The 25,279-nt window shown below is 34.5% G+C and overlaps 1 protein-coding gene across 39 annotated transcripts in view; it reads right to left on the bottom strand.

The window, feature by feature from the left end:
* The window catches only part of LOC114327522 (microtubule-actin cross-linking factor 1), an 865,580-nt gene that overhangs the window by 296,755 nt on the left and 543,546 nt on the right, over window positions 1-25,279 (bottom strand). The gene's annotated exons all lie outside the window — the stretch shown is intronic.

Raw genomic sequence — 25,279 nt, 5'->3', positions numbered from 1 at the left:
TGCCTGAACTCCATAACAGCAAGAAATATGGCTAGAAGGAACATGCTACAAAACCCCTCGCACAACAACAATGAAATGTATAGACAAAGAAGAACAGAGACAATAAAACTAATGAAAAGGAAGAAGAGGGAGTATCAGGAACAAATAATCAAAGATATAGAAAAAAAGAAAGAACAAACAAGCGAGACAGTTCTTCCAAGGAGTTTCAGATATCAAGACCGGATACCAAGCAAGAACAGGAAACTTCCTGCAAAACGACAGCGGGCAGCTGATGACAAGGAAATCCTAAAAACCTGGAAGGAATACTTCTATCAACTATTGAACGACCAATCTAGCAGAAATACATCAAACATAGAGGTACATACAGCTGAAATAGAAGACCAATACCCGACATACGAAGAAGTAATACAGGCAATTAAAAAACTTAAAAATAATAAAACACCAGGTAGCGATGGTATACCCGCAGAGTGCTTAAAACATGGAGGAGAAGCGTTGTACAGTTCTATATACAAGCTAATTCAAGACATTTGGCGAGAAGAAACAATGCCAGATGAATGGAAAGAAGGGGTTATTGTACCAATACACAAAAAAGGAAACAAAAAGCAATGTATTAACTACCGGGGAATAACACTCCTAAACACCACCTACAAAATCCTTGCAAACATCCTGCTAGAAAGAACCAAAACATACACAGAAGAAATCGTTGGAGATTATCAATGCGGATTTAGACCGGGCCGCTCTACTATTGACCAGATATTCACAATAAAACAGATAGTGGAAAAATGCTGGGAGTTTGATCGTGAGCTTCATCAGATGTTCATAGATTTTAAACAAGCATTTGATAGAGTATGCAGGGCTAGACTGTGGACAGCGATGCAGGAACTTGGCTTTCCAAAAAAACTAGTCAGGTTGATACGGATGTGTATGGAACGGTTACGATGTAAGGTGAGAGTTGGACAACAATACTCGGAGACATTTGAAATAAACAATGGACTAAAACAGGGAGATGCACTTTCACCAAAACTCTTCAACTTAGCTCTGGAGCACATGGTCAGAAGTGCAAGAATCGAAAAACCTAATACAGTATTTCATCGAGAAGGACAAAACTTACTACTGGCATTTGCAGACGATATCGATCTAATAGGAAACACACGATTAAGGATAAAGGAGACTTTCGTGAGGTTCGAGAATGAAGCAGAGAAGATGGGGCTCCAAATCAACGAAAACAAGACGAAATATATGTATATGAGCCGCAATAACCAAAGCAGAGACAGAATCGGTCAGAACATCACCATCGATGACCTTAACTTTGAGCGCGTTAGAGAATTCAAGTATCTTGGAACAACAATAACTGAAGACAATAACGGATCACAAGAAATAAACAACAGGATTCAGGCCAGCAACAGATGTCTTTATGCCCTCCAAAACCTTATAAAATCGAAACAACTAACAAGACGTACGAAGATACAGGTCTATAAAACAATCATACGACCCGTTGTGATGTATGGAAGCGAAACGTGGACGATAACAAAGGCAAACGAAGAGAGACTGTGTTTGGGAAAGAAAAATCCTAAGGAAGATCTTTGGTCCTGTGCTGGATGAAGCATCAGGACAATATAGGATAAGAACTAACAAAGAGCTCGAAGAACTTTACCCAGACGCCAACATCATAAGAGAAATAAAGTCCAGAAGACTCCAATGGGCAGGACACCTCAGAAGACATTCTGACCAAAGAACAGGAAGACTGGTGTGAGAGGAAGTCCCAACTGGAAGGAGACCACGCGGACGCCCTCAACTCCGGTGGCGAGATAATATAGCAGCAGACCTAAGCACTATGGGCGTGGATAATTGGATGGAGGTTGCTCAAGACAGAAAACAGTGGAGGCATGTTGTCGAGTCGGATAAAACCCACGAAGGGTTGTAACGCCACGGAGTAAGTAAGTAAGATCCCCTTCCTGCAGATTTCTGGTTTACATTGCGTCATCCACTTGATCTCTGAAAGATCTTGGGGGTCTGCCTCTCTTCCTTCTTCCTATCGAGCTCCACTCTGTAATTATGTTTATCGAACGATTTTGGTCTGCTCTTCTGACATGTCCGTAGCGGGTTAACTTCTTCTGTTCGATATAGTCTATTACATCTGAGTTCATTCCTCTTCTTTTCTTAATCTCTATGTTATTTATTCTATCTCTTCTTGTTACTCTGCAGCTTCTCCTTAGGAATTCCATCTCTGTTGCTCTTATTTTGTTTTTGGTTTTCTTATTTACTGTCCAATGTTCACGCCCATAAGTGAGGATACTTCTTGTCATGGTGTTATATATTCTTCTTTTTGTTTTTACACTGATGTTGTTGATACACATCAGTACTTTTGGTGTTGATGTTAATGTCTACATTAATAACATAGACACCAACACCAATATCAAAAGCATCGATGTGATAGAAATCATAGAATAAGGCCTTGTTCACATGGGCGGTTTGCCAACGTTTGACGTCGCGGTTTACCTAAAAAATCCAACCGCCGCACAGTGGGGCAAGAGACAACATAAGTTGGCATTAAATCATTGTCGATATATTATGGCCAATTTTTTTTTCAAATATTATAAGTTGTGTGTACATAAAAAAACGATGTTTTTTCAAAGTTTTCTTCTTCTTCTCAATGTGTCTATCCGTGACGAATGTTGGCGATCATCATGGCAATCTTTATTTTATCTGCAGCAGCGCGGAAAAGCTGCACAGATGTTGTGTTAAAGCAGGTTCTGAAGTTCTTTAACCAGGATGCTCTTCTTCTTCCTGAGCCTCGCTTTACAAATATTTTCCCTTGAAGGATGGATTGTTCAAAAAATGTTTTGCTCAAAATTTTCAAAGCTGAATGTCCGTAGTTACTACCGATATTGATTTAACCTTTAACTACACGCGCTGGCGTATTTTGTACGTGAGATATAAAAATTCTACTAAGAATATATTTAAAAATTTAATTTTTGACCTTGTTTATCTCTCTAACCTATCACTGGAATGTGCTTTACAATTTGGTTTTAGTTTCGTTATAATCGGCGTACTGGGAAGATCGTAATTTACAGTTTATTATTTGTTGTTTCCGGTGGTGGACAATATACGCCACGATTTTATTAATATAAGTAATAATATAAGTACATATTTCAATTGTTTTTTAGTCATTTTGGCACAAAATATATTTTTCTTCGTAAACAATACTTTTTCTCCTGTAAAAAATCAAATTTCAAAAAAATTTTTTTTAGTAATTTTATTTATCATGGAATCCAGTTACTCCATGATTCCAGTTATAAATCCCAATTGGCTTACTGAGAAGGAACTCCAAGTATTCGCTGATGCCGAATAAGGTTTTACAAACAACTAAGCAAATCCGCTGTTTTTGAGTGTATTTTCTTGTGGCGTATAAAGTACGCCACGCGTGTAGTTATGTTATAACTTGATGCGCGGGTAGTTAAAGGTTAAATGATATTTGAAGTTTAGTCATTTTTATTTTATATCTTATTTATTTATTATTATCTAATATTATTTATATCTCAAAACAATTGTGTTAACATTATTTTTGAAAAATTGCTTAACCAAATTGTTCTTTAAAACCATTTACCGCATATTTATAAGAATAACATAAAATTTTGTAGGTAAAATATTGAAAAACTTAAACTACAAATCATCATCAGAATCATCAGATGTGACGTCAACATCTTGCACATTTGGAGATTTGAACATAATATACTATGCACTAATATGCAGTGCTTCCACTGGCAGGTGTTCTAATTTCTTTCTTTTTATGTTTCTTTTGCTTGTGATCAGTGGATCACTACTAATCAACAAAAAGTGGAATACATCTTAATTTGTTTTGCATCTACTACACTTTCTTGAATTATTATGCTTGAATTATGCAAATAACGAAAAATTAGAATAGAGTGTTATTCAATTTAATTAGGTCAACATAACCTCACAAAAAATAAAATTATGAAAAAAGGAGCAAATATGAGCAAAAAGTTAAAATGACTTTCTAGAGAATAATACTCAAGCTTTCAAAATAAAACAAAATTAAAGTTGGATCAGTCTGGGAACACTAACAAATCACTTGCTCTTTTTGAAAAATGCATATTTTGATATTTTGTACAGGTAATTTTAAACAATATATTATAAGAGACTATATTTACTTAATTATTATATCACATCTGTAATAATATTGTCACTTTCCTGAAGATCAAATATCCGTAGCCAATTTTACTAGTAAATTAACTTTTCACTTGAAATAAGTGGATCAAACGTAAGTCGAATCACGTTATCGCGGCCTATGCATTGTTAACACGGGACCATGTGCCCTTTGCGACGCGTCGCAACTGGTGGAGAGGGATTTAATGGGAAAAAAATGATGCCAAATCATACGCAGGATTGTGTACTATTTAATTAAAATGAATGCGACAGAAAATACTGCATTTAGTATTTTCATTTTATGCCAACTTTTTAGCACTCCTGCCCCACTGTGCGCCGCACAGTATTCAAAATTGGTCAAAACGTGATCGAAATTAAATTTGTTTAAACTGTAAAAGTTATCTCGCTGAAAACTTAGAATATTTGAGGTATTATACCGTATAACGAGTATATATATAATAGGTGTCGTTTTTTAGTTTTCATCCCTTCATTTGGGGGGTATTCTACTTAAAAAATATCGTTATACAGGGTGTTTTATTAAGAATGTCCAATCTTTGAGTTGTAGATTCTAGACCTCAAAATATTAGGATTTAACCCAAATCACTTAAATAAAATGTGGCTCCTTACAGAGTTACAGGGTGTTTTATTTAAAAATTTAAAAACCATTTTTGCTCAGTGGTTTAAAACTTTTCGACGTATCCTTATTATACTTGGCAAAAAGTGTAGGTACTGTACACCCTATAAAATTATGTTAAACAAACGTTTCTGGCTATTACCAGAGGCGTACGACAGGGGGCAGTGAATGGTTGACCCTTCCCAAATTCTACGCCACTGGCGGAAATGCCATTTTAGCGCAATTTTTCGATTCTCCAATACATTCTATGTAAATAACATACAGTTCATTCGCAACGATAAAGTCATTAGTTTTCGAGATATTTGAAGTTAAACATGTAACGGCACAGATATTTGATTGATGTATTGTGCCGCTTAATTTTAAACTTCAAATATCTCTAAAATCAATGATTTTATCGTTAAGACTGAAAAGTATTTTTTTTTTTCATTCATGATGAGAAAATCATTGGTTTTTAAGATATTTGAAATTAAAAATTAAGCAGCACAATACAATAATCAAAATATCTGTGCCGTTACTTGTTTAATAATGTTTAAGTTCAAATATCTCGAAAACTAATAATTTTATCGTTAGGAGTGAGGAGTATGTTATTTACATAGAGTATATTCTCTATTGAGGAATAACACTACTTCATCAAAACTAAAATCTCTTTTCGTAACCCTAACAAATAACATGTTTGAAAGACTGATAAGTTTGTACACACTTGAATGAATAAGGGAAAATGAAAATGTAGTATGTCAAAGTGTGTAAATAATTTATTTCCTTAGCTGAGCGCTTTCGACATAAACGTCATCATCGGAGCTAATGCTAAAATAAAAAAAGAGATCTTGTAAGAAAAAGAAGTACAAAACTCTTTTTTTACTTACGTCAAATACTAAAAAAGTACCGCTACATAGAGGTGTAAACAAGTGCATCTTAGGAATGTAAATTTGATTTTTAAATTGTGAATACTAACTTAGTCCTCCGTACAACAGCAAACAGCAAAAAAACAGAAAGAAACGGCCACATACACGTTGCACAAAAACATATAAACTTTTTTCATGGTCCGGGTGTCGATATCACCCGTCCAACCTTGGCCTAGTAACAACAGCTGACTGACAAGGTCGGATATTCAAATCTGCTTTTATCTGTTCTGCGTTGACGTTGACAGCTGACGTTGAAACATGAATATTTTAAACATATTGAAAGGAAAATTGAAAATTTTTACAATGAAATTGATAAGGAAATGTACCTTAGATGTTTGTACTGTAAATAACATGTGTTTGACATACTTGTAAACAATACGTACGAGTGCAATTATTAATTCAGACAAATGCGCGCGGTGCTCGATGCAAACTTATGCGCATGTATTCAGTTGCGCACCTTTGCGCAGTTTGCCGTATATATTTTTTTATTCCTTACATTGTAGTCTTTCATATAGTGAAGGATTTAATTTGGCACAAGATGGCACAATAAACGTAATACGCTGTCAAACATTAATTTTATCAAAAATTGGATAGGTTTTTAGACAGCCGATTATATCAAAATCAAAATCACCTTTCAGTGAAGCTAACTATATTATTTTAATCTTTAAAGTATGTACTTTTATCTCAAATAATTACTTTTATACTAGCTATCCACATAAATGAAGTAATGATTAAAGTAAATGGCAGCCTCTGAGGATTTAAATTTTATGTATAAAATTATATTGAATTTTGTACTTTTGATCAATAATACATCTGGCTCTAACAATCAATTTTTGCTGAGAAGTTGCATCATGGGTAGTACAAAGAAACCCCTTAACTTAATTTCGGCATTCCCAGATTTATTTTATTTTGTACTTACGATCACGTTTCCTTCAATTTTGAACACTGTGCGCCGCGGTTTGAGTTGCCAAGAAACAAATGGAATTGAACATATTATGCAACATTTCCGTTGTAAAATTACGGCGGTTGTATAATACTAGGGGAGGAATGAGACCGCCAGTCAATCGCTCTCATGTGTACGATGCAAACGTCGGCAAACCGCGGCGTCAAACGCTGGCAAACCGCCCTCATGTAAATAAGTGTTTTTAAGTGGCACAAGAACGGTGCGCACACGGCGCACCACGATCCAAGATCCAACTTCTGTCGACATCACGAACGCATGGCGCACACACCGCGTGGAGTGCGCGGCGCGCATATCTATGCGTACCTTAATACAGGACGAAACTACGATTATTCGAAACCTCTCATATAAAAACATTTCGCAAATTATCGCTTTTTAAACGAATTATCTTTTCTAGAGGATTACGTAACTTCTTATACTTTTAAATCTACTTTAATTCCGTAAAAGGCTTACTCGACTATTATAATTAATCGGAAGGAAAAAGTAGTACGTGAATTAATCGATTTTTTACGAAATCCGAAGCGAAAGCTTGGCTTAGACGCGCCATCTAAGGACAACAAAAAAATACGGTAACAAATGCCTAAGCCATTATAAAACTGAAGAGACAATGGCCTATGATACAACCTTCGAACGGAGAGTATCATGATCAAAGAGTAACGAAAAAGAGATTACCCTAATTGGTTAAGTGGTGAGGTTGATGGATTTAGCGAAAGTTTAGTTCTTTTTCTTTTAGAGTAAATAAAAAATATTAGCGAAGTAAGTCTTCTATTTTTGCTTCTATTTCTACTACATCATTTTACAGTGTAGGTTTTTAAATGTGTTATAAATAAATTGTAAGTTGTATACTATACAGGGTGTCCAGAAACTCTACCGACAAACGAAGACAGCAGATTCCTCAGGTAATTTTAAGACAATTTAACCAAATTCACCTAGTCCGAAAATGCTTCCTAAGGGAGCTAGAGCTGTTTGAAAATGGCGTCTTGTAATTAGTTTTTCTTAAATACCTCCAGAACGCTTCTAGTTAGAAAAACAAAAATTGGTATGCATATTTATCTTCTAGAGATAAATCGATTCCATCCATTGTTTTTTATAGAACCGGTCATACGCGTCCGTTTTGGGTAGGGTAACGGTTATTTTATCGCATAACTTTTTTGTCTTTAAATTTTAAGCATTTTTCACTTTGGATTATTAAATTGTGAGGTATGCTGGTACTAAAAGGTACTCTTGATTTAAGTCGGTAGGACGCACCGTTTTCTAGAAAAAACGATTTGAAAATTTTTTGTCTCTTGAATTTGAAAAAAAATGGAAATTTAAAAAAAAAACCGGTGTTTTTTACAAACTTAAAGCAAGAGTAACTTTTACTACTAGAATACCTCATAATTTAATAATCTAGTGTCAAAAATACTTAAAAATTAAAGACAAAAAAGTTATGCGATAAAATAACCGTTGATCTACCCAAAACCGACGCATATGACTGATACTGGAAATTCGCAATTAATGAAATCAATTCATCTCTGGAATGAAATGTACTTCTATAATGAAATATACAAGTTTTCGTTTTTCTAAAAAGTTTTTTTTTGAAATTTAAAGAACGAAAAATTTTCAAATCGATTTTTCTAGAAAACGGTGTATTCTATCGACCTAAAACAAGAGTACCTTTTAATACAAGAATACCTCACAATTTAATAATCCAGAGTCAAAAATGCTTAAAAGTTAAAGACAAAAAAGTTATGCGATAAAGTAACCGTTGCCCTACCCAAAACGAACGCCAATGAGCGGTACTAGAAATTTGCAATGGATGGAATCGATTTATCTCTGGAAGATAATTACGCATACCAAGTTTTGTTTTTCCAAATAGAAGCGTTCCGGAGGTATTTAAGAAAAACTAATTACCAGACGCCATCTTCAAATAGCTCTAGCTCCCTTAGGAAGGCGTTTTCGGACTAAGTGAATTGGGTTAAATTATCTTAAAATTATCTGAAGAATCTCCTGTATTCGTTTGTCGGTAGAGTTTCTGGACACCCTGTATATTTTATTTAATGTTTCAACGTTTTGGATAGAAAATTCTTGCCAAAGTGTAAAAAAAATACATGAAGAGAAGTATCCATATTTCACAAATGTGGTCTCGAGGTAACAAAGTACAAAAAACTCGAAGAAGTACCACAAAGTTTTTTATTAAAAATATCAATAAAATTGGACGCGTGTCGGCTAAACTAGAGCCATCATCAGCATATAAAAACAGGAACACAAAAATCAAGAACTGACCTACAATAATATAATATAAAGAATTAAACATGAGAATTTAGCATGTGGTGACAACACCCACCTCAGGTGGTACTGAAACAATAACCTACGTTTCGCAGATGACACAGCCCTTCTTGCAAATAGTCAAGCATAGCTGATTGATCTTATACGACTGGTTGAAAACAAAAGTCAAATATTTGGTTTGCAATTAAGGGCAGATTGCAATTGCGCGCAGAGGTCAGAAAGGAGGAAGACCTAACCCTTCGGTCCAAACCTAACTTGCGGGTATTAGAGTGAGAGAACCGCAGGAGGTATTTGACCGCTGCGCGCAATCACAACCCACCCGCAATTAAACATATCAAAGACAAGGATCATGATAGTGGAGAGACTACATAACAATCATCCACACATAACCACAATTGACCTGTCTGAGGTTGTGAGCTCATATTTTAATCTGGGATCATTAATCACAAACACAGGGTCACTACAGGAAGAAATAAAACGTAGATGTGATCGGGTGGGTTGTGATTGCGCGCAGCGGTCAAATATCTCCTGGGGTACTGAAATTTACCTTTAAGAGGGTTGCTGTGATTGCGCGCAACGGAAGGATTAAGGCAGGTAAACAAAACGGTATATTGTGATTGCGCGCAGCGGTCAAATACCTCCTGGGGTACTCTACACTCTAATCCCGAAAGTTAGGTTTGGACCGAAGGGTTAGGTCTTCCTCCTTTGAAAATTGTACTGTATAATATATATTATATATTAATTTTTTAATTAATTAATCAATATTATAATATGTAACAAATTTGATAGAGAAATTTAAAAATAAAGAAATATCCAGAATAGAATTTGTTAAAACTATATGTTATAAGGCATGTTCAAATTAAATGTCTACATATGTACATTATTTAATACAATGAATATTAATTATAAAAGAAACACTATTTAGTTTTTTTATCACAACTATTTCAATGTAGTATTCACTTGCTATTATCTTAATTTTTTAAAATTAGCAAAATTTCCGTTCAAAACGAATAAGAAGTAAATAAAACTTCCGTTTACTATAATTTACGACTTTGCGCGCAATCACAGCATACCTTTTTAAAGACGTGCGCGCAATTGCACCATTGGTGATCTAGCAAAAGTTGCCACCGCAAAAATGATAACAATATGGAAGGACTGTCAAATTTCAAGAGCGTTAAAGATGACGTTAATCAACTGCTTAATATTCCCAATATTGACCTACGGATGTGAATCTTGGACCCTAAGAAAATCAGAAAGAAGAAAGAGAGACGCCACTGAAATGTTCAGTTGGGAGACGAATGCTACGAATTCCTCGGACCGACCATAGGACAAATATTTCAATTTTAAGAGATCTAAAAGTTAGCCAACGACTCTCCAGTAAAATCCATCTCCAACAATTAAAATACTTTCAATTGGAAAAGACTGCAAGACTTGTACACACTTCTAAATAGGTCAAAACGGCAAACAGGTGTATGTTTTCAAAAAACTTTTGATAGTGTGTAAAAAATATATTTTATATCAGCTTACTTTCAACACATAACGTGCCATCATCAGAGCTTCCTAAAAGGACATATTTAAGATAAGATTTTTTTCATATAAAAAATGAGTGAAAAACTTACGTCCTCTTAAAATACCTTCATAGAAGAGCAATTGCTTAACAACACAACAAAAAACATGAATACTGGGCAAAAGCCACAGATATAGGGTAATAACCCTTTACAGTGAATAGAATCACATCTAAATTCTTTTATTAATTTATAAAGACAACATGGCTGAGTCAGACCATTTTGAGCCCACGTGAACAGCAGATCAGCTGAGGAAGACTGTCATTTATTAAAATGGTAAAGAAGGAACTACAATCTTATGCGACCTCTATATTCATAAATATTAATTAAAAAATTGAAAATGGCTAAAAAGCCATGTATAGGTTAAATGAATTTAAAGTTAAGATACTAAATTTTAAAGTTAAATTTTCAAAAGATTACTATTATTACTATTGAAGTGAAAAGTTAACGTGTATATTATAAGTTATCAAAATTCTCCCAAAAACAAAACTGTTATAGTTCGACCAAGTGTAGAAGAAGTTAGATGAAATCAAACCTAGGAGAAATATCATTTGACAAGCTCAGAGTTCGAAAGCTGTTATTTAAAAAAATTTTAAAAAACCGTATTGATTAATTCAGACAAATAACACATATTTATTTGTTTAAAAATATGTAAAAAATGAACGAAAACTCAAGAATACCTAAAAGTAATGTTCAAAAAACTTTCATAAATTGTTGGGTATACTGTATACTAAACCAAAATTATTAAAGAAATTTCTTAAAAATAGGATCAAATTTATAATTTAATTGAATCTGGGTGTTAACACAGTTTTGAGGGTTTCTTTTCATTTCTCTACTTATTTCTAATCTTCTAGTAGATTCATTTTGGTATAGTTATTATTAGGTATGCTGTGTAAGATCCTACTATCTCTTTGTGGACTAAAGCTATGTTTCGATGCATGTAAATGATGACCAAAGCTAGATTTATCGATCTTTGACAGATGCTCTTTGATACGAGTATCCAAAGGTCGCATCGTTCTACCCACGTAAGTCACAGGGCATTCACCACATGACAATTTATAAATGCCACTTGTTGAAGTTTTTTTAATTTTGTCTTTAGTATGAGAGAAAATTGACTTGATGTTATCTTTGCATTTAAATGAAAGTTTTAAGTTAGGAATGTTATTTAAGATTTTTGCTATATTGTCTGAAGGATAACCTATGTATGATATAGATCTATACATAACTGCTGAGTTGGAGTTGTCTGGGGTCGCAATATAAGCTAGAGATCTGTTTCTTTTATACCTTAATTTGTTGAGAATGTTATCAACCAAAGTAGGGGAGTAACCGTTACTATGTGCAAGCTGATATAAAATATATTTTTTACACACTATCAAAAGTTTTTTGAAAACATACACCTGTTTGCCGTTTTGACCTAAAATACTTTCGACATGTCATGAGTGCAAACACAGAAAACATGGAAAGACTCATTATACAAGGAAAGGTGGAATGCCAAAGATCACGAGGAAGATCCCCAACAAGATGGATCGATCAAATTACGGGAATATGCAAAAGACCTATGCATGAGTTAAAAGAAATGACCAGAGACAGAGATCTTTGGAGACGGGCAATACACAACATCTCATCAACTACTGTACAATAAATATATTATACACGGCTCACTAAAATAATTAGTTACGCCCCTGTACTACTGATTACTTAAAATTCAAGTAGTATTTATGTAACCTTTCTGGAAACTCCAGGTTATTGTTGAGACTCGCATTTGAACCCCTCGCCGGGGCAGATCGTCAAAAGCTTCCTAACGAGAATCATCTCTAATCTATCGACGCTCCCGCTATTCGTAAAAAGGCCGCATTTTACCGGCTTTTTTTGCTATCGTTTTATACCGCTCAGATAATTCAATCTGCTCAGTATTATCGACGATGATTTATTTAGCGTATTAGTGAGTGCCTTACAAATGAACCAAATGGATTATGGAATTCAATCAGAGCTCTGATGTGACACGTCATCAAGGAATAAAACTGTAAGTACTCTACATGTATGTGAACATAACTTATTAGTCGTGATACTGTATGCATTTTGAACCATATACCTCTCGTAGCAAATATTCTTTGTGCCATTTATGCAGATAATACTTTAAATTACATATGAAAAATCGTTATCTACTCTTAACCAGCTTACCTATGGGAATATACTCTATAACCGTACAATAAGTATAGGTTACTATTGTTAAGGATACTTTACGTATTGCCTAAACAACTACTACACTCCCTCCTGGGGGTCAGGATTGAAGAGAGATTAATATTAGCATTTTGTATATCATCTGTCGGTGCAGATATTGGGTGAAATGCATAAAACGTAGTACCTGCTAATGCTTCAAGTATGTACTACATTTTTGAAGATTTTACTACACTTACAAAGCATTATTACGCTTACAAATGCTTTGTAAGTGTTTTACTATACTTACAAAGCATTTAATGCTTTGTAAGTGTAGTAAAATCTTGAAAAATGTAGTACATACTTGAAGCATTAGCAGGTACTACGTTTTATGCATTCCACCCATTGCGTATGGTGTTTTTTTTTCTGCACTTATTTGTGTATCTGTCCGTACTTGTATGTATATCTATATCTATCGTTTATTTTACATTAGTGAGCTATTTGAAAAATTAATTGATTTTTAACGATTCCTTTCTTAACACTGCAGCACAAAGCATTTTTAGTCTTTCGAATTTTTTTTATAAATCGTGTCCTATATTCTCGTATTCACACAAATTAACTTGTAAAAAGAGTAAAAAAATGCAGAAAGCGACATTTAAACATTACTTAAAATGAATGAGACGTACCTTTTTATGGAAAGTAGTTCGGTGATATTACGAAAGATTGTCATAATTACGTTGGTTAACAATGAGTTCTCAAGAAGTTATTTTCGTAATGGATGCGTTTTTATATACAACACATTTTATTGTATATAAAAATATCTTTGCTTAAGACATCACGAACATTTCATTTCTGTGTATCTGGAGGTTTTAAAACAATTTAAAACCTCTACCAAAACTACCAGATGGAAGTAAGAGTAGATGGATAACTTACATGGACAACTTACCGAACATATAGATACACGCAATGAAATGATACAGGGAGATTCACTAAGCCCAATGCTATTCAATCTAATCCTGGATGAACTCATAAAGAGAGCCAATAGAGGAAGAGAATTAAGGAAGAAGATTAAAATTTTCTATTACGCCGATGATGCAATATTGATAGCCCAAAATGAAGATAGAGTTCAAAGACAGCTCTCAGATTTAATACAAGAGCAACAAAACTTAACATGACGATTTCAACTCAGAAAACTAGAAAAATAGATGTAAACTGGAAGAGTACAATAGAATACAGAACCAATAAGATGTAAACTAGAGGTCGATGGAGTTAGCATTGAACAAATAATGGAAATAAAGTATTTTTACTTAGGAATTTCACTGTCCAGCCATGGAGACGTTGAAAAAGGCGTAAGTAATCAAATACAAAGAGCAAATAGATTATCAGTATGCCTTAATAACACTATAGGGTCTAATTGACGCATTAACATTGAGATGAAATCAAGAATCTATAACGCCAGTATATGATCAATAACGATACTGCCAAAACACAGAAAGTGCTGAAACAGCAAAAATGAGAAGAATTACAAGAAACACGCTGAGAGATCGAATAGGTAAGTAGTGACAAGATGAGAACAAAATGAAATATACAGGGTATAAACCTGTGGTCAGTAAATAGAAAAGATGAATGGAACAAGCACATCAGTAGAATGGCAGACACAATAGTCCTCAAAATAGAGATAGAGTTACAATCTTCCACAGAGACAACAACCCGCGAATGAACAAGCAAAATTGCTAATACATATTATGGAAAAAATAATTGTCGTTACAATTATCAAAGGGGAATATCTTCGTCTTCTTTACGTACCATCTCGGCGACGGAGGTTGTCAATCATCATGGTTATTCTGATCTTAGATGCTGCTGCTCTGAATAGTTCGGTTGATGTGCATCCGTACCATTTCCTCAACTTACGCAACCATGAGATTCTTCTCTTTCCTACATTTCTCTTGCCCTGGATTTTACCTTGTATAAGTAATTGAAGTCTGTTGTATCTCTCATTACGCATAACATGCCTCAGGTATTGCATCTTTCGTGTCTTGAAGGAGAATATGGTGAACAACTTCTTTTTTAAGTGCCGCACCCCAATCGGAGGTTAAATATCATCATCACTATTTTTTTCTCTATCTACAGCTGCTCTGAAGAGTTTTATAGACCTGCATTTAAACCAGTCCCTTAAATTCTTCAACCATGACACTCTCCTTCTTCCTATACACCTTCTGCCTCTTATATTTCCCTGTATTATCAATCTCAGCAGTTTATATCGCTGTCCTGTCGTCATTACGTGTCCCAGATATTCTAACTTTTTTATTTTTATTGTGTTTATTATTTCGGTCTATTTAATAGAATTATGGAAGTTGGACAAATGCCAGACGAATGGACAAGCAGTATATTAGTACCTGTCTACAAAAACAAGGGAGAACTACAACAATGTACAAACTACAGGGCTATAAAACTACTTAGCCACACCATGAAAATATGGGAGAGAGTAATTGATAGACGAATACGTCAAGAAACCGAAATATCCGATAATCAATTTGGCTTTATGAAGGGCAGATCAACAACAGATGCAATTTTCATTGTGAGGCAACTGATGGAAAAATACAAGAATAAAGAGGCCAACGCTCATATGGTATTCATTGATCTTGAGAAAGCATATGATAGAGTTCCTCGAGAGATTCTGTGGTGTGCACTCAATAAGAAAGGAGTCCCTGGCGAATACGTAAAGATTGTGAGAGATATGTATGAGGGAGTAACGACTAGTGTTAGGACAGGTGTGGGAGAGACTGATAAATTTCAGGTGAAAGTAGGATTGCACCAAGACTCGGTGCTTAGTCCTTATTATTATTCTCATTAGTTTTGGACCAGATAACAGCGAAACTACAGGGTAGCATTCCATGGTGGCTAATGTGTGCTGATGATGTAGTGTTAGTAGGAAATAGTGAAAGAGAGTTAGAACAAAAACTGGAACAGTGGAGGCAAGCTCTGGAGGAAGAAGGTTTAAAACTTAGTAGGACAAGAACAGAGTATTTGAAATGTTCATTTAAAGATGGAGTTACTACAAATAAATTGGTATCTTTGGATGGTGAAATGATTGTGAAAAGCAATAGTTTTAAGTACCTAGGATCGGTATTATAGAGTAATGGGGAAATAGATGGAGACGCATGCAGTAGAATTAGGGCTGGATGGATGAAGTGGAAAGAAGCGAGTGGTGTGCTGTGTGACAGAAAAATTCCAATGAAGCTAAAGGGAAAATTCTATAAAACAGCCATAAGCCCGGCTATAATGTACGGAACTGAATGTTGGGCAGTGAAAAAGAAAGAGGAACAACGAATGCATGTGGCGGAAATGAGAATGATTAGATGGATGAGTGGAGTGACAAAGAAGGATAAAATTAGAAATGAGTATATTAGGGGAAGTCTAGGTGTGGCACCAATTGATGCCAAAATGAGAGAGCATATGTTAAGATGGTTTGGTCATGTTCGACGTCGAAACGTTAATCACCCAATATGAACAATAGCTGAAGTGCAGATTCCTGGAAGGAGTAGGAGCGGAAGACCAAAGAAGACCTGGAGGGAGACGATAAGGCAGGACATGTTGCTAAAGGGGATTAACATTGATATGACCCAAGATAGAATTGTGTGGAGAAATGCAATTAGGGAAGCCGACGCCGCATAGGGATAAGGCAAAGAGAATGATGATGATGATGATTGTGTTTATTATTTCGTATTATTTGCTTATTTCTATGGTGAACAAAGTTATTGTATAAAAAACCGTACTTTTGTAGATTCTCGGATTGAAAATTTGACTACTCGCAACGGAAAGCCTGAATAATTGTTATAAAGGAAGGTGGACCGAAAAGTAAACAGAGAATAGAAGAGCAGAAACCACGTTTACTCAGAATAATGAGGTTTATCACGCACGTGGCAAACTTAATATGTAAAAATAATACCAGGTAATTCAGAGGACATAAAAATGATTAATGAGCAAAGAAGGTATAAGGTCATAATTTGTAGGTTAACTCGTATCACGATTAGCCAATATGATTTCACCGTAATAGAGCATAGAATACTTAATACTTATATTTTATATAAATAGAACATAAATAAAAAAAATTATATGCAATTTGTTTATCACTTGTCCTCGATTAATACATAAATAAATGCTTTTCATGGTCAATGTGAATATATTGCGGGATATTAATTGATCGATATTATTTAAATACATCACATTCACGGTGGGCAACTTTGAAGTGTGAATATAGATATCAAAATTAATAAAAGAGATTGCAAGAATATGTGGTCAAGAAAACTATATAGAAAAAAACAACAAATAAACTAGTAAAACTATTTACACAACACACAGTAAAACCAAATACATTAGGTGAAACATATAGTCAATCATCATAGAAATTCTGGAAGCGGGGTAAATATCAACAAATATGCAATTTATGCAGATTACGAAGAGGTCTTCTATAAGTATTGGGCCACAAAGGATGTATAATTCCTAGCATAAGATACTTTTCTTTCGTGAGGGTCTGTAAGATGATTTTACACTAGATTGAAAAAAGATTTTAATGTCCTGGATTTGAATTTGTTTATACATATTCACAAGAAAAAATCTCTTCTATCTGCCAAAAAATCAAGACGAGTTTGGTAAATACACTCGGTATATTCAATATTTCTATACGGGACAGAAACTTGGGATTCTTCGCTCACAAAAAGGCCAGAAAAATTATGACTTTCGAGATGTGTTGGAGAAGTATGCTACGCATACCTTGGACAGACGTTTCCATGCTTAACTAACTTGAGGTTAACAAAGGTTATCCACAACATGTATGCAGCGAATTCTACATTTCTTTGGTTATGTGGTTCGCAGAGGTGACGGGGGGTCAACGGGTCCATGGACCCCCTATTGTATTTAGTCTATAAGTATTTTTTTATTATTCATTATTTTTTTCTGTTAACTCTAAACTTTAAGCCATCAGTACAACACTAAATTACACGACAACCGCTTCCGAAGAATTAAAAGAAGCCATAAAATCTAATAAAACACCCTTCTCTGAAAAATAATCGGCAGGCGCATTTGTTTGGCTACCGGTGGAACCATAAACAACGGAAATATTTTTCTCAATTCAAAGAATAACAAAAATGATATTTTAAAATGCAAATACATTACACTGGGTATAAAATAAACCTTATCTCATGAAAAGTCACGTTTCAAATTTGCGATACAATAAAGATATAAGAATTTGTATTTTACTAGATAATCCATGCGTACACCCATTGATGGTAGACAGGTTAATCTTTATGGTAAAGAACGACCAGTGAGATTAATAGTCGTGAATTGTCTTTCAATCCTTTTGATACCGTAGGTATCTGGGATTATATAGTGTATTTTATCCTTAGAGTAAGTGTGAGTCGTATGGCTAAATCTGGAAAATATAATATTTGAGTTTGAGGTAAGTCTGCCCCCCCCCCCCCCTATTATAAATTTCTAGATCCGCGCCTGATCACCATTCCCAGTAATGGGGAAAGGACAAGATATAGAGAGATGCATATTCATACAGACGGTATTGCATTGAAAACATGTAAAAAAAGACAATGAAATGAGATGAAAAGAAATAAGAATGAAAAAATATCAAAACTTTCATAGACACTGCGTCAAAAGAAGCAATATGCAGAATGCTTATATAGAACTACAGAAAAACACACCAGAATCTAAGGGAGCGTTCAAGTATTACGTAACGCGATTTTTGAAGATTTTTGACCCCCCCTCCCCCCTACGTAACGCACTGTGATGGGCGTTTAACTATTGCGTAACGCAATTTTGGAAGATTTTGGAAGATTTTTGACCCCCCCCCCCAAACTTGCGTTACGTAATACTTGAACGCTCCCTAAAGAGATACAACCAAAAGAGATATTATGCTATAAGAATCATCAGACAAGCTGACAAAGCTTGTGGTTAGCTAATGGTTCACTACAAAAATATGTATGTTTTTTATAAGAATCACCTGACAATCTTACAAAGAACCCTGGGATAAATACGATACCTGATATCGACGAATACGATACACACGGATTATAGACTTTAACGTCATCAAACAGTTAATTTAGACAGAAAAAGATAAATAAAAACTGAACATAACTAAGACGACAAATTGATAAACCACTACAAAGAACTCTGGCATAAAAACCAGCAGGCAGAAATAATAACGTAGATTGAGACCACAACAACCAAATCGAAGAAGTCGATGAAATGACGACAATAAATTTATTACTGTTATAAGCGTGAATAAGCCATAATTTTACTTTAAATAAAATAAGTTTATTTTGACGTTTTAATTTCCAATTCGGAAATAGGTCTCAAAATACACTTTGGTTCTAACAGCAAATAAAAGATTACAAAAACAGCCCGATCTAAGGGGAAAATTAAGCAAATACTTCTTAATTCTTGGATTCTTGTTTACTCTTTCTGTATATTCACTACCAGTTTGTAGGTACTAGTGATGTTGATTATAGTTACTTTCGAGTATTCGTTACAAATCGTTACTTTTGTATAAAGTAATCATTTACAGTATTCGTTACTTTGATTACTATGATTACTTTTATATTTGAGTACCGGTCCGGTAGTCATATCGAGAATCGTATTTTTCAGTAGGTAGGTATTTTGTATAGGTATTCCGATATAACAACGACCTTCACCGATCTGTTTAAGGGATAAAATGATTTGATTACTATGATTAATTTTGTTACTTTTGTATTTGAGTACCGGTAATCATATCGAGAATCGTATTTCTTAGTAGGTAGGTATTTTGTATAGGTATAGATACAGATCTAGATAAAAATATAGGGTTCTCGCATTCGATCTTTGTTAATGACATACATTACATATTTTACCTCCATTATACCTCCTTCTATTTCATCATCTATCTTCTCCTCACCCTCACAGTGTGAGTCTCTGAGGCTCACACCCTTAAAACGCTTCATACCGATAACGATATTCGATAACACTCATAAAATACCGGTCCCGTCCGTTACTCGCTGGGATACGATTGGTAGAAAGTAATTAAGTGTACTGGTTGTAGATCCAATAGTCGTTACTCGCTCTGATACGATTGGTACGAAGTAATCAGAGTAAACAAAGTAGATACAATAGTCGTTACTCGCTCTGATACGATTGGTATGGTACGAAGTAATCAGAGTAATCAAAGTAGATACAATAGTCGTTACTCGTTCTGATACGATTGGTACGAAGTAATCAGAGTAATCAATGTAACGATTTGCCTCTCTGCATAGTAATCGTTACTTTCGGTATTCGTAAGTAACGAGTACTTTGTAACGAATAGATACTTTTTCAACATCTCTAGTAGGTACCTAGGGGAGACCGTAGCACTTACTAGAAAATCTACTAAAAAACTGGAAACAACGTATTGGAACGAAATATGCTTAGAATATCACTGAGACTGAGAGAAAAGATCAGAAGCACCGAGATAAGACGTATAACGAAGATCAGGGATATCGTGGGAGAAATAACAAAAATAGAATCGCGCTGGGCCGGTACACAGCTAGATATAATAATAACAGATGGAGACGGAGAATCCACAAATGGAGAACAAGGAGGACGACAAGAAGCATCATAAGACCTCAAAAGAGAGTGGTATATTGCATAAGAGCAGTGGCAGCAAACAGTGGATTAGATTAGCGCAATATAGAAAATGCTGGAAGCAATTTGGGAGAGAGACACATTCAGGGCTGGATGGAAAATGGTTGGGGAAGAAGTATATTGGTTCAAAATTTGTTATAAGGAAGGAACTAAAAATAAAGTAACAACAAATCAACTTACTTTACGAGTAGTTATATTTTAGTTGAGAAATCTCGTTTTAAATCAAACATTGTATTTAAACGGTGATCATTTACTCAAGATAATTATAGTGTACACGTAGTTATTAAAGTTAGTTAAGATAATAATTATAAAATAACATAAAATATTATGTAAAATCAGATAAATGTGATATAATTAGTTATTTTAACCATAACTACATTGGATTAAAAGAAACGTCAAGATTCCGAAAGAAAAAATGTTTTCATTAGGCAAAATATATAGGCGGTAGAAATAGAATGCAGAAATATAATTATTACAATTTACGTAACCTTGAGCTGCATAAAATTCCTTTCATTCTTCACCAACCAGATGCTATGTGAGAGGACCAAGGTTCAATCCCCGCAACCATTCTTTTTAATATGACTGTCTTGGATATTCCATATAAGTGTCCTTGTCAATTTGGCCAGGAATACGACAGAACAATTGCAAAAGAAGACATATTAACTGTCAAATTCACAACTGATGGAGAACAATTTAAAAAACAGAGACTGGAGATAGCAACTAAAACTAAACATCCGATTTCGATCTCAATGATAAAATGACACAAATTACATAAATTATTATTAAGAAACGCTTTTTCACAGCCGTTTACTATGCTTTCCAGAACTTTTGCCGGGACAATTTTATGACAAAACTATCAGAAGAATAAATCACAGCTACGCACTATCTATAAATAAGGCAAAACATTACTATAAACGATCACAACTTCGAAGTGGTTAAAGAATTTAAATATCTAGGAGCAACAATCACAAATGACAACAAATTATAGCGAGAAGTTGAAACGAGAATAATGTCACGAAACAGATCTTTCTTTGCAATGCAACATCTAATGAAGTCAAATCTTCTTTCACGAAGTGTAAAAATCCAGATATATAAGACCATAATACGACCAGCAGTCGCGTATGGAAACGAAACACGGACAATAATAAAAAGAGAAGTTAATAAATTGCTGGTGTGGGAACGTAAAATCCTTCGAATGATATATGGCCCTTGCAGAGACAGCGTGACAAACGAATGGAGGCGCAGATACAATAACGAGCTAGAGTCTCTATTCGGAAAAGAAAATCTAGTCAGATATATAGGCCAATAGACTCAGATGGGCAGGGCATGTGATACGCAGTAACGACAATCGCCTTATAAACAATGTGTTCTGGGAAATGCCAGATGGAAGGTCTGTAGGGCGGCCTAGAAAAAGGTGGAAAGATGCAGTCAAAGAAGATCTAGAGAAAATGGGAGTGCGACAATGGGAATTAGTGGCACAGGACCGACAAACATGGAAGGCAATAGTAAACGCAGTAAAGACTCACGAAGAGTTGTAGCGCCATTGATGATGATGACACTATCTATAAATCACTAAATAAGGATCAATGGGTCCCAGGTTTTGGTTTGGATCGCAAGACAGGGTTAACATCAAGTTAATAGAATCCACACGGAATAGAATAGAGGTGCCGATCGGGCGACATCTCAGCAAAATGGGGTAAGATTCAGGCTCCAGATTGTAACTGTGGCCATGAAAGGCAAACCATGGCTCTGAATTAAAATATTGCCTTCTCTGGACATATCCAGGAGAATAGGTTTCCTAAAAGCAACACCCGATGCTTAAACTGATGGCGGCGAAAATCTGAAAGAAAGAATCTTCCGCTTGACATTAGCACTTTGGAAAAAGGAAGAACCGTCGCGCCGAAAGAATGGAATTGGCGTATCTATAAAAAAAAAGCCGATAAAACGGAGTGCGGAAACTATAGAGGTATTATGCCACTATTAGAAGCAGTCTGACCAAAAATAGATCCGTCCATCTGGCATTTGTAGATCTTAAGAAGGCGTATGACTCGATACCTAAACCAAGCTATGGGAAGCAACGGAAGACATCGAAATCCCACGAAGATTAATAAAAGCAGTAAAAGCATTCCACAAAAATAACACAGTAGCTATCAAAATGGGCAATCGAATATGCAGTCAATTTAAGATGACAAAGGGACTACTACAGGGCTGCTCCACATCCCCTATCATGTTCAAAATATTCCTGGAAAAGACCCTGAAACCATGGAATAGAAAGTGAATATAGGAATGGGTATACCAGTAAGGAATGAATATCTATATACCCCAAGTTTTGCTGACGGCTGCTAAAGAAAACTGAATACCTAACAACGGAGAATATAGAAGTAAAACAACTGGAAATAGACGAAGGTAAACAAATCAGAGGAACAGATAAGTACAAGTATTTAGGTTTTATAATATCAAACAAAAGAACAACTGAGGAAGATATACAAAATAGACTAGACAAACAAGAGACTTCATACGAAAATTGAATCCGATACTATGGGATAAGAACATCAGCATAAAAACAAAAAGAAGAATATATAATACCATGACAAGAAGTATCCTCACTTATGGGTGTGAAAATTGGACGATAAATAAGAAAACCAAAAATAAAATAAGAGCAACAGAGATGGAATTTCTAAGGAGAAGCTGCAGAGTAACAAGGAGAGATAGAATAAATAACAGAGATTAAGAGAAGAATGGGAGTGAACTCAGACATAATAGACTACATCGAACAGAAGAGATTAACCTGGTACGGACATGTCAGAAGAGCAGACCAAAATCGGTGGATAAACCGAATAACAGAGTGGAGCCCGATAGGAAAAAGGAAGAGAGGCAGACCCCGAAAATCCTTCAGAGATGAAGTAGACGAAGCAATGAAGAGAAGAAATCTACAGGAAGGGGACTGGCAGGACAGAAAGAGCTGGAGAGAACGATTGAGTGAAGGAACACAGTGAAAACTGGAAATCCTGAGTATATATATTATAGAAGCAGTCTACAAAATGCTTGCCAAAATTATTAGCAAAAGATTTATGAAATATGGTAACAAAGTGATTGTGGAAAACCAGGGAGGGTTTAGATCAGGAAGAACAACTACTGATCAAATAAGTACTGTTAAAATTAATTTAAAATAATAGATACGAACAAAAGTTAGGTTTAACCTATTTATTCGCTATCAGCCTTATGTACCTACTCGCATTAGGTATTTTTATGAACGATATATATAGGGCAGTCAATGAGGGTATTTGGGTCTGAATTCCATCCTACTACATCGATTTACTTGATATTTTCGCAGTAAATAGGGAATAGCTCAAGAAACAGTCTACCCTATACCAATGTGCGCTTTTATTTTGGGTATGGTTACCACCCCTTCTCGGGGGTGAAAAATGTTTTGGTTAAAATAGCCACGGAAGAAGCTAGAAAACCTAATTTTAAGCAATAACTGTTCTATAATTATTTTTTGAAAACTCAATACTTTTTGAGTTATTCGTGGTTTAAAATTGGCCATTTTCATTGAAAAATGACAGCTTTTCGGACGGATTTTTGCGAATACCTTAAAAACTATGCATCTAACAAAAAAACTATATAAAATATTTCTATAGGTAATAAAAAAATAAAGAGATTCGTTCCTTCATAAATCTTCTAGTTAAAATACAAAGAGGGATATGGTAGGTAAGAAGAGTTTGTTTTTTGCTGCAGGCTCAAATCGGTGTATTCAACTTGAAATAACAGAGAAACTGTCAATTTTAGGTGTATAATGATACTAATAACTTTTGTAGTGCTTGAAAAGACCTTTAAAATGAGCAATACTAAATGTCGATTACATTCAAACTAAGAGAGATATTCTGTAAAAAAGTCGATGACTAATGTATTTTAAGAAGAAATGAGAAGTATATTTAACCCCTCATCCATCAGAAATTAAATGCATCGTTTTTCTTCTACAATACTTTTTATTATAGTGTTATTATATGTTCAAAAAGTTGGACTGGATTTAAATGAATGGTTTTTGAAAAAAGTAAGATTAAATTATAGAGTGCATTTTTAAATTTTCTTAAAAATCTTCCTTTTCCTCCATGTAACTCGAAAAAGATAAGAGATACGAAAAAAAGATACCACACAAAAATGTAGGGGTTTTTCAGATAAAAATTTCCGTTTTATTTTTCATTACTGTATCTCTTATCATTTTTAAGTTACATGGAGAAAAAGGAAGATTTTTAAGAAAATTTAAAAATGCGGTCTATAATTTGATCTTTTTTTTTCAAAAGCCATTCATTTTAAACCCGTCCAACATATTTTGAACCCATCCAACCCTTCCAACTTTTTGAACATAGAAATAACACTATAATATGAGGTATTGTGGAAGGAAAACGGTGCATTTACATTTTGGTGGATGGGTGTTAAAATTACTTCTCATTTTTTCTTAAAATACATTGGTTATCAATTTTGTTTGCAGCATATCTCGCTTAGTTTTAATGTAATGGGCCTTTAATATTATAGCTAGCTCATTTTAAAGTTCTTTTCAAGCACTACAAAAGGTATTAGTAGCATTATACACCTAAAATCGACCGTTTCTCTTTTATTTCAAGTTGAATACACCAATTTGAGAATGAACCAAAGAACAAACTAGTTTCACCTACCATATCTTTTTGTATTATAACTATAAGATTTATGAAGACAAGTGTCTCTTTGTTTTTTTTTATAACCTACAAAAATGTTTAATAATATAGTTTTTTAGTTGAATACATAGTTTTTAAGGTATTCGCAAAAAACCGTTCGAAAAGGTATTATGTTTCAATGAAAATGGCCAATTTTCAAACACGAGTATCTCAAAGTATTGGCTTTTCAAAAAAAAATTATAGAACAGTTTTTGTTTAGAATTAGGTTCTCTAGCGAATTCCGTTGTAATTTAAACCAAACAATTTTC

Source organism: Diabrotica virgifera, chromosome 4, assembly GCF_917563875.1.
Source record: "Diabrotica virgifera virgifera chromosome 4, PGI_DIABVI_V3a".
In the NCBI taxonomy this organism is placed as follows: domain Eukaryota; kingdom Metazoa; phylum Arthropoda; class Insecta; order Coleoptera; family Chrysomelidae; genus Diabrotica; species Diabrotica virgifera.
The sequence above is the reverse complement of the archived record's forward strand: the minus strand, read 5'-3'. Positions and strand labels throughout refer to the sequence as shown.